Raw genomic sequence first — 16,686 nt, 5'->3', positions numbered from 1 at the left:
AAAGCAGGCAGGAGATGATCTGGCCAAGAGATATTATGCAGTTGCCTGATTAATTTTCTGTAGCAAAGTGATTGTTACAAGAAAACTACTAGCCAATGCTGCCAATGTATATCCCAGTATTGAATACAGGTGCAAAAGTGAAAAAAAAATTATCAGAAAACTATGGTTGCAGTTTTCATTAACTTTTACCTATGGCCTTGCCATTGGTAGCAGGGGAGAGGCTGATCAGGGGATAAAGAGAGTAGCATTGGTTTGTAAATTGCACATTAAAACATCTTCAACCTTTAATAACTTGGTATAATACATAATCCTCTTTTGTCTCTTCCTCATCTAAAAGGGGAAAACGGATGTCCATTCCTATAATATGTCAAACGATGCTAGGTTAACAAGATGTTTTTCCCTAATATATACCATACATTGCCTTTTACTCTACCCATCTTTTCCCACTGGTCCATGCTGGTTAGTCAACAGGTAAATGGTGATTAAATATATACATGTACAACCATAATCTTTTGATGGTAAAACTATCTTTTTCTCTTGCATCTGCATTGAGCAAGATCAATTTCATTAGTAGGCTGTTTGGAACTATAATTTTCCCAGAGAAAAATGAAACAGGTAGCTCTTTAATTATCCTTGTTAATTTTTTAATTAAAATAAATAAGAGTATAACAAACCAAGTAGGCATCAAGTAAAGAGCAGTGGAAAACTACATCTGTGTTAAATGCAGACACGGGAAACAGAAATGCTTTCATCTTTAGGTTTTTTTGTTGAAGCTGTGAACCACATAACAATATACATTCCCTTTTTGCAATTACTGTCACTTAAGCACATGAGTAACTTTAAGCAGGTGAGTAGTCCCAATGGGAATAAGCTTACTTAAATGCATAGGTGTTTGCAGGACTGGACCCACAATCCCCTTTCCCTGGACTCGCTGCTTCCTATGTTCCCCCCAACAAGACCATGCTCTTCATTACTTGTCTGACAACTACATCACCATAAAACTTTTAACTTTTTTTGGACTGGAAGTGGGGGCTGGAGTCTCAAAAGATGGCTGAGGCGTATGTCTATTTGTTCTCTGAAAAATCCTTGTGGATCGTGTCTTGTAGCAGTCACTGAGTTTATATTGTGAAACTGTTCCCTTTTATTTTGGCAGCTCTAGGGATTTGGTGACTTTTGCTCAGAGTAGCTGCAAGTAGATAAAAAGGAGACTATATTGTTAAGTAGTATTCATATTTGTCCTAGAGGAACTGTCAGTTGGTCCAGGCCATGATGCTTCAGATTGAATCCATTCAGCCTCTTTCCAACATTGTATGATGACTTTGCTGCAGAAATCAAATGATTGACTATTCCCAGGACATGGGTAATCAGGAGTCTTTTGAGAAACAGAAACATCAGGTAACTGTCTGCAACAGAGCTTAGAGATGTCAAATACATATTGGTGTGTGTATCTCTGTGTAATATATTTAGCAGAAGACTTTGATATGTGAGCAAACCAACCACACTTATGGAAGAAATAACCCATCTTCTCACAGCCTCTCCAATACTGTGATGAGGCATTCACCATGATGGATGGCAGACAGGTTGGTGATAATCACTTTCACATGGTCAATGTAATCTCTACTTCCCATACAGTGTATGGATAGGAGCGCTTAAACGTAAACTTTAACATTTTTAAGTTTAATTTTTTCACTATATACCCAGACCCAGTTTCTTTTAACTTTAACCTGCTGCTACAACAATAAATTTTCAGACTGAGGAGTGAGGGACTTTGCAAGATTTTATCAATCTGTGTAAGTTGGAGGAATTTGCAGGTAAGTGTCAAAAAAACATTGCTTTTTGCTACTCACTGTGAGAGCTAGGGCTGGGCTTTTGACCAAAACAAAGATCCGTCCCACTGCTACTAGATGACCTGCTTTATATTATTTATCAGAGGGGTAGCCGTGTTAGTCTGGATCTGTAAAAGCAACAAAGAATCCTGTGGCACCTTATAGACTAACAGACGTTCTGCAGCATGAGCTTTCGTGGGTGAATACCCACTTCTTCGGATGCAAGCAGTGGGTATTCACCCACGAAAGCTCATGCTGCAGAACGTCTGTTAGTCTATAACGTGCCACAGGATTCTTTGTTGCTTTTATATTATTTATGCATTCTTCTTTTTTGAAACTCCGGATTAATTTTTTTGGTGATGAAAGCAATGAAACATTTTGTTTTAAAGTGATTAATGATGTTCTTTTCACAATGCACATTTTTATAACAGGGGATGGCCTCTTTCTATCACTGCGTTGTTGTTATTGCCATCGTGCCCACAATTGACACTGTCCAGCTAAATACAACCTACTGCTAAACAGGAACTCCATGGTGGAAAGTTTTGAAGCAGGACTTTGAAGCAACCAAAGACATTTTCCCCATAGAATCCTCCCTTGGTTTTGAAGTAAGCACAGTATATACTGAGATGGGACTTGGGGAGTTTAATTAGTGCTGTGTGAATAGTCATGCAATACCACACATGGTCAGTAAACTGTATTGTTATATACCTGATTACTGAGCCTCAGTGACTTTATTTAAACCATTTGCAGCAACTAGGAGCCCAGCACACTTTACTGACATGGAAAAAGTTGAAATCTTGAACCTATGAAATGCTAACAGTCACTTGAGGTTAGCAGGACTTCCAGCTTTCCTCTTGGACACTTGTCAATTTTTTGTTATGGTTAAGTAATTTTCTAACATCTACTGAGACTTTTATCTGGATGGAAGAAGTTAATTTTACCCCTGACCTTATATAGCTTTAGATCAGACATTCTGAGCTACAGTTGTAGCTTCTTACCTGCAATGTACTTGCACAAGCTTCTGAAATATTAATTATTGCAGACACAATTTACAGACTCCAGATATCATATATATTTAACGTATTTCTTTCCATTTAATAAATGTCTATCCTCTAGGTTATTTCTATTTCCATTTAATATCCATAAAAGGACTTGCTAGAACAACCCAATTATTGTTGACTTCCTTCAGCCCACTTAATAGCTCCAAAATATCCTAATCCACAATCCAAATACCATCTTCATACTACAATCTAAGAAAAGCCTGATCAACTCAGTCCGCAAGTAAAACCTTGGAGAATAGATAAGTCATGCAGCATGCCTGGAAGGTTAACACACTTCTGTTTTTAATGTAAAAACCATGAAAACATTTTTTTCTTTGGGGAAAAAAAACGAAATCAATTATGGTCGGGAAATTTCTAATAAACCTGTAAAATATTTGACCTTGAAGTTTGAGGTCATTAAGTGAGAATTATTTATGTTGTACCCTTGCCTTACTCCCCTTCTGTCAAAATATAACAGCTGTCTCATAGTGATCTGCAACATCTTTAAAACAAGAATCTTCCAATAATATGCCCAACCCTATGAAAACACTCTCAGTTAATGTAATTTGCACAATTACATTTTAAAATAAATGAAACACAAGTACTCTTTCATCCCCAAATATATTACTAATACTAGTCAGTGAAAAACAGAAAACCAGGGACAGTTTAAAGGCTCTCTGGAGCCCTTTTCAGCAGCAACCGTTTTTTAAGAACTACTAACATGTGTAAAGCACTAGGCAATATCACTAGTTCAAACTGTCTGAAATAGGCAGGTTAGCATATGATGATTCCACCACTAAGAAAATGAGGCACCTGGTGCCGTTTTTCTTCTTATGGCTTCTCCATGAACTGAATTCTAGCAGACCAGAGTCAGGTCAGGTTTTGTGGCATTCTAGCCAAAATAGCTTCAGTGTTTTTTCTTCCTCAGTTTGTTCTTCCAAAGAGCTGCTGCCTGGTCCACATGAATTCAAACAAATCTCCTAAGTGAAGAAGAGGAAAACAATGTTTAAACAATCTATCTTGAACCCACATATCAGAGTTACAAAGACATTCTCCTCTATCCCAAATAACATATCAAGTCATGCATGTGTAATGACCCCTATCTATATATACGTACATAAAAAACCCATGTTTGCCCACTGGGATCACACCTTGAACATTCAGTGCCAAAAATGCAGGCCTGTGCTACTTGATCTTAGGAGACAGCTATGCAGTAGAAGTAGACTGTACAGTTCCTAGAACCAATCATTATAATGGGTCATGACCACTGGCAGCATACTATACAAAGTTGAAAATATGTGCTGTAATTTACTACCAAACTACCTCTACCATTTCATAATACCCAAGTGGCTGGGCCACAGGTCAGTGACAAAAAAACCACACAATTGAATATAGTTCCAAGTGCTGGATAAATACAGCAAAACATTTTCTGTGTTTATTCATTTGAGTTTCCAAGTGAACTTACTTCAACACTACTCCTACACCTGCTTCAGCTTCACTCTTTGTACCTCATTATAAAAGTAATGGCCGACTATTCAGGGAATGGAAATGTATCTTGTGACTTGTGTGTCCAAATAAAAATACTCAAATCTCACAAGGAACTGCTTGTGGATCAGATTGTGGATAATCAGATTGTGGATAATCATTTGGTATGTAAGCTCAATTCTCACTTATATCAATGGGAGTTGCATCCCCAAATTAAGGAAACTAAACAGTCCAAGGAACTAGGTTGCTCTATACGAGCTGACAAATATAAAATCAGTGGCTTTTGCCACCAATGTATGGGTGTTCTGCTGTCCCAATAAAGAGACAATTTTTACTTTTTACTATCTCTTCTGTTCTTTTGTCTTTTCAGGGATTTTTTTCCCTTTCACCTTCATTTTATGGAACGATGCTGAATGCTGATGAGGTAATGCTTGGTTCATTTCCAGACAATCATTTTCGGGTAATTAATTTACGTTCTCAACATTCAATCTGAACATTTGCAGATAATTTGCATGCAGGTTCCCTCCCCACCTCAGACCCAGATCAAGGGTAAGTACAAACAGGTTGAAATTATTTCAATTGTGGGTCAATGTCTTAGCTTTCTTGTAACTGGAAAATGTTTACTAGTACTGTCATGTGGCTCCTATTTAAATATGTGAAATATAATGCAGGAAAAGTATTTGGCTTATTGGTGCAGCTATTCATGAGAAGTGGTAGTTACAGGTATAGTACTACCCACGGAATTCTATTTAGAAGCATTTTTCAATCACTACTCAGAGCACAGGTAAAAGAACATTAGTAATTAACACCTACAAGGTATTTACTTATAATTATATCTGTCTCCACAGATTGCCTTTTCACTCTGCTTTTCAGTGCTTGGCTCTGACTCTAAGGGGGAAAGGAAAATGTGCTCTTTATGGGTAAAAGTGCTCTCTAAAGTGGATATTTAGTACTACTCTTGACAAGGACTTATTCATCCAGAGAAAGTGAATAGGACAACTGCAACAGAACCAGCAGGATGCTTACACTCAATACTAATGGCAATGATGCCCACTTGGGCAAAGTGAAAATTCAGTGGAGACAATAATATTATAGGTTACTTTCTTTTTACTCTTGAATGTTGTGTTTTCATCCTAAAACTATTGTATAAAATGTCCATGTGAGAATGTGTGTCTGAAAGAGAGAGGAAGGAGGTGAGTGAATTTAGTGAAAGCTGACATGAGCCAAAATTGCCATTGTTGACAAAGCAGAATAGAGGTTTAGAGGGACAGTGTCACCATGACAAGCAGCTGGGCATACTGCATGTAATACTTTCACCTAAGGAACAAACAAAGAAAAAATCTGAGCACTATATGAAAGCAGGACTGATTTCTGCTGCTTTTAATCATTAATGTGTTTTTACTTCTATTTAAAATATATAAAATAACCCTCTTCCATTCCTGGCCATCTCTGCTCCCCACCCCATGCAATTAACAGTGATTCCTCTTTACATCTTTTGTCTTCAAAGACATATAAGTCAGAGATGCATCTCCAGTAGAAGAGATGTGTTCATTATGAAATGCCCATGGAAGAGGAGCTCATACATGGTGTTTGTAGCCTGGAGCATGTAACCCTAAATGCAGGCTCCTCTTATGGTCTGCTTGCCAGCTGCATAATTTAAACATTAGTAGACTGTTAGGAAGCAAAGGGTCAGAAATCAATTCCATGGCCAAATGGCTCAGGGGATTTTCTTTCTCTGAAGGAGGTAAACAACTAATCTTGTAGTGAGGCCGACATGGAGATTATACTTTGTTCTGAAGAGAAGAGCAAACAGACAGGAAGCTGTTATATCTGTGAAAAATAATATTCATACACTCACATCCCTCACTCCACCCTTCTCCACAGTGGCTGGGATTAGAATGGGGGAAGTAACTGTCACTCACTATATATGGGCTCCTCTACGTCATTGTCCTATACTCAGACGTTCTTAATATAAATGACAAGAGTTGTAGTTGTGGCTACTGCTTCTGTTTGAAATTAGAGTTTGCACTTTGGTTAAATGGTTCACTGCTCCTAATGCAATGACATAAAGTTGCCTCTCAGAAACAAATTAAAATAAAAAAAGAGAGAGAGAGAGGGAGAGAGTAAAAGAGAGAGAGGGAGTGAGAATGAGGCAGACGTGCTGAACGCAGAGATAACAAGGAAGTGGTTTCCCTAGCAACAACAGTACTTTGGATGCTTTCAGACAAGAGTACAACTGGGTACAAAAGTATTTGATTAAAATGTATTGCAGGGAATAGAAGCAGTGCAAATGCTAACAGATCCACAGTGTGTGCCGAAGAGTGAGTGCCAGACAGGTAAGGTAATCTGAATGATTTTTGTATTGTTTGTAACATCTTTCCAGCATATGAAGAAGAAAGAGGTTTGGGTGGGTGGGTGACAGGAAGGTGGAGGTGCCATGACCAAACTTTGAAGACACAAAAATCAAAATGAAATGTAGGGGGTGGATTTACAGCCTATGGAAAACATAAAGCTGCACCCAATGAGAAGTTTGTTTGGAGAATGTCCTGATGTGGGAAAAAAAATAATCTAGCTGAGAGATCTTTACTTTTTGCCTTTCTAAAACTATCAAATGTTTGAGATTAGTACTTGCTAACCGGCATACTGTATTTGTAACAGTGAATGATAAAAAAAAATAACTTTTGGAATGTGATTAAAAAAAATCCCAAACTATTAAATCTTAAGCAAAATGTAATCACATTTCATTGCAGTGACACTAGAGCCAATGGGAAATGAACAGTAAGTGTCTAGGACCCCACTTTCCTCTTCCCTGACAATTTAAGGCCTACCAGTGTACAGCAAGTATTTTTATCGTGTGCTGGAGTTACCAACAATATCATCTTGTACAACCATGTAGAGAAAGAATCAGACTGATTTTTCAGTGATAGGAGGACTAATTTGTGGTGGCAGATCATCATTTGGTGCAAACTAGCAAAGTTCTATTGTAGCCAATGGAGCTTTGCTAATGTTCACCAGCTCAGGTTCTGGCCCAGATATTTGTGTGAAATGCCCGGTTTTCAAATATTGAATAACTAAAGTGCCCCTTTTTGCAGGGCTGCCCAGAGGGGGGCGGTCAAGTGGGGCAATTTGCCCCAGGCTCCAGGCCCCACAGGGGCCCCCACAAGAGTTTTTCGGGGGCCCTGGAGTGGGGTCCTTCACTCGCTACGGGGGCCCCGGAAAACTCTCGCAGGACCCAGGCCCCCGGGGATTCTTTAGCTCTGGGTCTTCGGCGGTGAGGGGTCCTTCCTCTCTGAGGCAGAAGGACCCCCCCGCCACCGAATTACCACTGAAGCGGGACCTGCCGCCAAAGTGCTGGGTCTTCGGCGGTAATTCGGTGGTGGGGAGCCCCCACCGCGGGTCTTCGGGGCACTTTGGCAGCGGGTCCCGGAGCGGAAGGACCCCCCGCTGCCAAATTACCTCCGAAGCGGAGACCCCCCCGTCGCTGAAGACCCCAGGCTCCCTGAATCCTCTGGGCGGCCCTGCCTTTCTGTATTTGGATATTCAAGCCATCATTTAGATGCCACAGAGCCAATTTTAGGTATGGAGAGTCAATTTGAGTACTCTAATGCTCATTTTTTCTCTATGCCTCAGTTTTCCCATCTGCAACATGCATATAATAGTACATTTGTTTCTATTGTGAGACTTATTTTATTAAGGCTTTTTAAGCAAATTGAAATGTTGCATAGGAACAGCTACATAAGTGCAAAACAGTATTGTTACAAGAGACTCTAATTCAAACTTCAAAACTTTGGTTGCTTGTCTGAGCCTTTGAGTCTTCAACGCTGGACTTGAAATCTCAGGACAACATCCTTACATGTGGAAGTCCCATTGGATTCCAGCTTTCATGACTTTACTGTGGTGAATAGAAAATGTCTGCAAGAGAATAAAACTCTACATGTCAAATATTTCCTAACTTGTTTTATCTTTATTCCCTCAGATGTTGCAGTTCAGAGCACATATGACTGATACAAAGAGAGATCATTTGGCCTATGAAACATTAAGGACTTGTCTACACTACAAGTTATGTCAGTATAACTTATATCACTCAGGGGTGTGAATAAGCCACCCCCTTGAGTGATGTAAGTTACACTAAACTAAACGCCGGTGTGGACAGTGCCATGTCGGTGGAAGAAGCTCTCCCACTGACATAGCTACTGCCTCTCGCGGAGGTGATTTTATTACGCCAATAGGAGAGCACTCTCCCATCAGCATAGACCATCTTCACCAGACACACTATGAGTGTAGATTAGCCCCAAGTAACATGTAGACCCTTTTGAGTACTCGTCTGACCAAAGAAGCCAGAAACTCTGCAATCCTTTCAGGAAGGGCAAGCTCTGATAAAGTTGTTCTGGAGGAGCTTGAGTGGAAGCATGAACCTCTGGTTTAGGCCAGTAGAGGAGAGCCACCCATCTATGTTAAGGAGATTTTTAGGCTTCTGGTGACAGACCAGTACATCTATGAATGGAGAGGGATCGTGAGCTACAGAGACAGTGCTAATAAGTATGCCCTGCCCTGGAATTTTACAACTGTGTGGGTGGGTGGTAAAAGGGGGCTGAGGTTAAACCTGAGTCTGGGTTTACAATTCAGTGTAGATGCATCCTATATTGGGTAAGCAGTAGACTGGTGGATCCCAATTCTTCATAAACTTACTAATACATTTTAATGACAAAAACTGTAATTATCTCTTAGCTTTTGATATCAAAAACAAAAACAAATTCTAGCACTTATTCTCTGCAAAGTGTTCTGAAATTATCTGATCTCGTCATGCTCTATTAGTCTCTTTAATACAGCTGCGACCCAACGTACCGAAGTTCATGCTTCCACTCAGGCACCTCCAGAACAACATTATCCTCAGCTTTGGATTTAACTAGTGGTTATTGGCAGATTCCTTTGGACAAGGATGCCCAGAAAAAAGCTGCTTTCATCATTGATAGATGACTCAGTGTTACCTTTTGGTTTAGTTATGCTGAAGCCACCTTCCAGAGGCTGGTTTACAGAACTTTGCAGAAGCATATGTGGGTGACATTGCAGAATTTAGGAACACTTCGGCTGATCAGAAAAAAACACTCGGTAATTGTGCTGTCAAAACTCATAGAGACAGGCCTAACCATAAAAGCCTCCAACTGTAAATTTGGAGAAGCCAGGGTTCCTTGTTTGGGACACTAGGCAGGGAGAGGCCAAAAAACCTCTGATCCTTTGAAAGTTGAAGACATTGTAAATTGGTCTATACCCCAAATCAAAAAGAGGTGCAATCTTTCATAGGTCTGGTAAACTATTACAGAAGGCTTGTATGTGGGTTTAGTGACATTGCATCTGCAATCACAGATTTATGTAAAAAGACCAAGCCAAACAACATCGTTTGGTCAAAAACATTCCAGGAAAGATATGGTAAGGTAAAGAAAATCTTGGCTGAAAAGCCTATTCTAGTTAGACCTGATTTTGACAAAATGTTTTACCTGTGTACAGATGCATTAGATATTGGTCTGGGTGCTGTGATGAAAACAGGGGAAAATAACTAGAAACACCTGACTGCTTTTATAGGCAAAAAATTGACACCAACTGAACAGAATTATTCTGTATTAGAAAAGGAATGCTATGCTATAGTGTGGGAGTTAAGCAACTAGAGCTTTACCTCTTTTATGGAAAGTTCAGGGTCTTAATAGGTCATTCAAAGCTAATGGCTCAAATTCCAAGGTTCTATGCTGCAGCCTCATATGTCAAGAATTTGATATGGAAATTGTGCACATAAAGGAAAAATAAAGCATGGTGGTAGATGTTCTGTCCAGGGAAAAGGGCCATGACATGCTGCCTCTGGATCACTCTCCTGCAGCTTTGTAAGTGATGAGATGTGATGGTCTGTATCCATGTGTTCACCCCTTTCATAGGATTATTATATATTTTGTATAAACGATGCCTTGTGAAGTATCATTTAAAAACTCATAATTAGCAGATCTTTATTGTCCAGAAAGCACAAAGACTGGTTTGATGAGAATGATCAGGAAATCCAAGACCTGATCAACCATAAGCTCAATGCCTACTGTGCTTGGCAGAATGACTTCAATTCCAAGCAGAATCAATACATCCACCATCAACTCAAAGCTGAGGTTCAAAGGAAAACCTGCAAAGTGAAGGACAGGTAGTGAGAGAACAAAGTGAAGGAGATCCAATAACTCGTCAACACCCATGACATGCACAGATTCTTCAAGGCCACCAAAGCCCTTTATGGTCCTATCATCCAAGGGCTAACTCTCTTCAGATCCAGGGATGGAGCCAATCTTCTCAGGGACGACAAATCAATCAATGCACAGTGGAAGGAATACTTCAAAGAGCTCCTAAATCATGATGAAAGCATTTTTGACTTAAGCCCTCAGCATTCTATCAAGGATGACCTCAGAACCCCACCAACATTTGCTGAGGTAAAGAGAGCCATCAAACAGATGAAGAACAATAAGGCATCTGGATCTGATGGAATCATCTTGGAAATCTTCAAAGAAGGAGGAGAAGAATTGGCTCACCAGCTTCACATTTTAATTATCAAGATTTGTAATTCAGAAGAAATCCCAGCTGATCTTAGGGATGCCATGACTGTGACCATCTTCAAGAAAGGAGACAAATCAGATTGTGGAAACTATTGAGGAATTGCCCTGTTGTCCACCTCCAGAAAGATTCTTGCTAGAATTGTCCTCAACCGGCTGCTCCCCTTGGCCGAGGAAATGGTTCCAGAATCGTAATGAGGATTTAGACCATTTTGAGGTACCACTGACGTGATCTTCACTGCACACCAACTTCAGGAAAAGTGCCACAAACAACATAGACCTCTGTACATGGCCTTCATCAAGTTCATGAAAGCATTCGATGCAATCAAACAGACCCCTTTCTAGTTAAGACAGGAGGTGGGCAAGGCTGTCATGACTCCAACCCTATTCTCCATCTTTCTTGCTGTCATCCTCCTTCTCATCGTTGACAAATAGAGTGACCAGACAGCAAATGTGAAAAATTGGGACTGATGGGGGGTAATAGGAGCCTATATAAGAAAAAGACCCAAAAATCAGGACTGTCCCTATAAAATCGGGACATCTGGTCACCCTATTGACAATCTCCCCTCTGGACTTGACATCCAATGCAGAATGGATTGCAAGCTTTTCAACCTCAATCACCTCCAGTCCAAGACAAAGACTTTCACTAAATCAGTCACTGAACTCCAATATGGAGACAACTGTGCTCTGTGCACCCACTCAGAAGATGATCTTCAAGAAATAGTCAGCACTTTCTCAGAGGCTTACAACCAATTTGGCCTCACAATCAACACCAAGAAAACTAAAGTAATTTTCCAATAGACTCTAAATCATCAGATCCTGTTCCTGTAATTCAGATCAATAAAGAGACCCTGGAGAGCATTGAGCACTTCCTTTACCTTGGTAGGTATCCGTAGCAGAAAGCTGACATTGCTGAGGAAATTCAACCCTGCCTTCAATGCACCAGTGCAGCTTCCAAATTCTTGAGAAATCATGTCTTCAAAGATCATGACATCTAGAATCAAAGCAAGCTTCTCAGGTACCAGATCATTGTTATCCCTGCTCTCTTGTATGGTGCCAAAACCTGGATCACATAGAGGGCCGGCTCCAGACCCCAGCACGCCAAGTGCGCGCTTGGGGCGGCATGCCACGGGGGGTGCTCTGCCTGTCACCGGGAGAGCGGCAGGCGGCTCCAGTGGACCTCCCGCAGGCATGCCTGCGGAGGGTCCGCTGGTCCCGCGGCTCTGGTGGACCTCCCGCAGAAGTGCCTGTGGATGCTCCACCGGAGCCGCGGGACCAGCGGACCCTCCGCAGGCACGTCTGCAGGAGGTCCACTGGAGCCGTGGGACTGGCGACCACCAGAGCGCCCCCCGTGGTGTGCCGCCGTGCTTGGGGTGGCGAAATTCCTAGAGCCGCCCCTGATCACATACAATAGACACCTCCAGGTTCTTAAATGATATTGTCAACAGTGCCTTCACAAGATCTTCTGAATCAAGTGGGATGACTGGTGCACCAAAATCAGAGTTCTGTCCCAAGCCAAAATCTCCAGCATTGAAACTATGATCATCTATCACCAACTCTGGTGGGTTGGTCATGTTCTTTGAATGCCGGAAAATCGACTACCGAAGCAGGTCATGTTCTCACAACTGAGCCATGGACAACAGACAAGGGGTGGGCAAAAATAACCAAAACACTTCAAAGACACCTTCAAAGTTAACATGAAGAAGTGCAATGTTGACATAAACTCATGGGAAACCCAAGCCCATGACCAACCAAAATGAAAAAGGACCTTGTAGCAAGAATCCCAGTATTTTAAGTTACAATGGAAACAATAGGAAATGGAGAAATGGGAAAGAAGGAAAGAACGTGCTGCAGCCTGACTCAACAATCCAGAGTGCCCCTGCCATTAAGAAATGCCTACCCCAATTGTGACAAGATCTGTGGATCCCGCATAGCTCTCATTAGCCACCCATGGATCCACCAGCAATATCTGGCTATTATTTTATGGAAGACAATCGTCCTTGAACACCAAAGGATTGCTGACAGTGATGATAAAATATGTATGGTAACACTGTATGTAAAGTTATAAGATTCCTCTGTATGGTACAACAGAGACACGTTCCAAGTCTGGGGAGTGGCCACAAACTAGTTCTCCAGAGAGAAAAGGCAAGCTGATGCCTCCATCAGGTGTCAACAACATCAAATGGACCATCACCTGGTTATGTGGCTACTCTTTGGTTGTAATGAGGATGTGGGTAAAAAAATCTAAATCTTGACAAAGAAACAGCTTGGGGTTCCCATCCATACAAACTTTTTCTCTCTTGAACCTCAGCTGCAGATAATTCTCAAAGAAGAGAAAGAACAATAAGAAGGGAGAGCAGACACCCCAGATCATTCCTCCCTTTCTCTCTACCCACAGTACCCATGACATCTGAAGAACAAAAGAAGCTGAATTGAACTGGGGGAGGGGAGATCCTGAGTGAAAGATGTTCAGCCAGGAAGACTGCTGAAACATGTGGTGAAAGAGACCTTTGCTTTGAATTCACTTTAGTTTGTTAAGTTAGTTGTGTTTTATTTTTATTTTTGTTGTAACCAGTTCTGACTTTCATGCCTCATTACTTATATTCACTTAAAATCTCTTTGTAGTTAAAAACTTGTTTTACATTTTCATATAACTAGTGTAGTTGAATTGAAGTGTTTGGCAAACTCTGAGTTAATAGGATTTGGGCATATTATTGTCTATTAATAAAATGACAGATTTTATATGAGCTTGTATTGTCCAGGAGAAATCTAGGCAGTGCAGGAGGCACATTTCTGGGGAAGTCTGGGACTGGGAGTTTGCTGGTGGTGCTCTGCAGTGTAATTCAAGAGTGGCTGGCTATAGCACTCATACAAATAACTGGGAGTAATTTACATGCTGGAGGCTGTCTGTGAGCACACCAGGAATGTTAGCTCTCACAGTGAAGCACTGTAAAATTGTTTGGAGAACTGAGGGGACACAGTTGTTCACCAGTCTAGATTGAATCCTGGGTATGTCATAGGGGCAACCTTCAGAAGTATCCACTTCAAAGATTCAATGGGCTATAAAAGAAAGGGGCTGAGAACCCCAAAATTATCTCTTTCACCTAATAAGATAAAGACCACAACACCTTTGAGCCTTTGGAAGAGATCCTATCTGAGGAGAGGGTCAGTAACCATCTTGCTGGAAGACTGGGGATGAGAAAGGCCATCTTGAATCAAGCTTTGAACCAACACTTGCTCGATTAAAATTTTAAATTTTTAAATGCGTGTTTTCACTTTTATTTGCTGGTCACCATTTCTAACTTTTTCTCTTACACTTGAACTCACTTGAAATCCTATCTTGTTTCGTGAATAAACTTGTTTTACTAGTATCTAAACCAGCAGTGCTCTGTTTGTACTAAAGTAAATGTCAGCTTCAGTAAGTGTGGCAAACTGGTGTGTTTTATCTCCTTAAAGAAGCAAATGAATCATTTTATTCCTCTGAAGTTGCAGGAGAGAGCTGGACATATCAGAGCACACAGGTCTGGGGAAGTTCAGGGTTAGGGGTGTGTTGGGGTCATCTCCCTGGTTGTAACTAAGACTGATGGAGGCCAGAGTCAGACTGGAGTGATGCTGGTAGGCTGCTGGGGTCAGAGCTTCTGGACAAGGGATATAACTATACACAGACACTCAGGGTGTGACCTGCATGGTGGTAGGCTGGTTCTGAGCAGCCCAGCAGTAATGTATTGTGAAGCAGCTGCTGGGGTTACAAGGCAGGCAATAACACAAACCCTTACTGGCCTGAATTGCACCCCAGAATCTGACAACAGTACAAATCCTAAGCTATTTCCTTGGGTTTTTCCTTATAAAAGCCACAGGAACATTTAGAACAACTAGTTGTTTAGGGGCAAACCCTGCCTCTACACTGGAGAGAGTCCCCTGGCAATGGAACTATTGCAAGTCTGTTGTGAAACAGTTTTTTGGGGTGCAGACCCCTTAAACAGCATGGAGTTGCTCCATGGAATCTCTTTGTCCTTGCCAGGGCTGGTCCTAAGGATGGGTGAGCAGGCAATTGCCCTGGACACATTCTCTCACAGAGCACCAGAATGCTGTGTTGCTTGGCTCTTTCTTTGTTTTTTGTTTTATCCACTCTGATTGGCTGGCTATTTTTTCTTTGCTGATTGGCTGGCCTGGGTTTCTGTTTGTTTTTTCCTCCATTCATTGATCAGCTGTGGGGGGGGGTATTTAGTTTAGTTTTTTCGCTCGACCACTTGGGGTGGGGTGGGGTGGGGCCACTGGCAAAACAGCTAAGTTCACTCCTGCACCTTGCTGAGGTGAAAGATTTCTAACCTTTGCAGAGCTGCATAGCACCCAGGCCAGATAATAGCAATAGTCTCAGGATTTCTCCCTTTATGAGGTCTGGATTGTGCCTGGCTGCTCAAGGGGAATGCAAGAAGAGTTAAAAAGAAGCCGGACCCTCTTGCACTTCTGCACGGTGGCCAGATACAGTCACGGTGTCCTCACTCCTTCAACTATGGTCCCTCCTAGTGTCCACTGGGGTGCAGGACACTTCTAAAGGGGGCAGGGAGGAGTTGTGAAGATATGAATCTATGACCCCAAACTTGTAGCATTGACCAGCAGAGCTGGCTGTGTGCACAGAGGGCAGAATGGCATTCTCCTGTGTGCAAGGGAGTGCTCTCAGGACAAGCCCCACCCTTTAGCCAGAACTGAACTGTGAATATGGATGAGATGATGACTTTAATGAAGCTTTTAATGTGACTGCTGATTGCCTTGTAATACCCTGTGTTATTGATAAGTACACCAGGATTAAGAAACAACTTATTTTACTGTCTTCATCAATTTAAAATCTGCATTTGATTTAATTAATTGAGACAGTTTATGGGAAAAGCTTTTATCTATGGGAATTGATTTGAGATAGCTTGGCTTCTTGAGGGAGATGCTCTCTGATAACTGGTCTAAGATCAGAAGAGGTGGCACAGGTCAACTTTTGCTTGCATTTCAAACTAGTAGAAAAATCAGAAAGGATTGCTGCCTGATGCCTTTGCTATTTATCTTTATTTTAATGCTTTTTTAAAAGCATTATGATATAAGAGGCAGCATAGTCTGTTGGATAGTGCTCTGCAATGAGCGCTAGCCTTTACTGCTTACTTGTTAGTTGACCTTGGGCTAATCACTTCACTTTTTTGTACCTCCATTTCATAATCTGTCAAATGGGGAAATTATACTCTGGTTTTTAACATAAAAGTGACTGGATGGACAGTGTATCCCAGATCAAAGTAAATGCAAAATCTCCCTGTATTGGAATAGTACACTGTTAGTACCCATGCATTCGACAAAGTGGGTATGCACCCACGAAAGTTCATGCTCCAATACATCTGTTAGTCTATAAGGACTACAGGACTCTTTGCTGTTATTTAGTTGACAAATTATTGAGGTTCCTATTACTTGGGGTAACCTTCTACCTTTTGGGAAACCAAAGAACAGTATGAAAAATATGTGACAAACCTACAAAGTTAAATTCATGGTACAAAAGTATATGATTGTGTGATACTATATTATCCTCTGTGTGAGCAAAAGTTTTAGCACCGTTTTTGGATACACATTTCAAGATATTAGGTAAGGAATAAGGGATGTCATTTAAATTACAATACAAGTGGTCACCCCAGTCTAGCCATAGAACTCATTACTTGTGGTTCAAAGGTAAAACCTCTGGGTTTTTTTGCTGCTGAAATTTAGAGTATTATTCAACTTTTAGACTTA

At 41.1% G+C, this 16,686-nt stretch overlaps 1 long non-coding RNA gene across 3 annotated transcripts in view; it reads right to left on the bottom strand.

The window, feature by feature from the left end:
* Positions 1-2,113: 2,113 nt before the first annotated feature.
* The window catches only part of LOC120374821, an 85,875-nt gene continuing 71,302 nt past the window's right edge, over positions 2,114-16,686 (bottom strand). For all 3 annotated transcript variants that reach the window (XR_005586258.1, XR_005586259.1, XR_005586257.1), the window contains one exon: positions 2,114-3,846. This is a non-coding gene — a long non-coding RNA (uncharacterized LOC120374821). The remainder of the gene's footprint in view (positions 3,847-16,686) is intronic.

This window comes from Mauremys reevesii, linkage group 11 (assembly GCF_016161935.1).
Source record: "Mauremys reevesii isolate NIE-2019 linkage group 11, ASM1616193v1, whole genome shotgun sequence".
Classification (NCBI taxonomy): domain Eukaryota; kingdom Metazoa; phylum Chordata; order Testudines; family Geoemydidae; genus Mauremys; species Mauremys reevesii.
The sequence above is the reverse complement of the archived record's forward strand: the minus strand, read 5'-3'. Positions and strand labels throughout refer to the sequence as shown.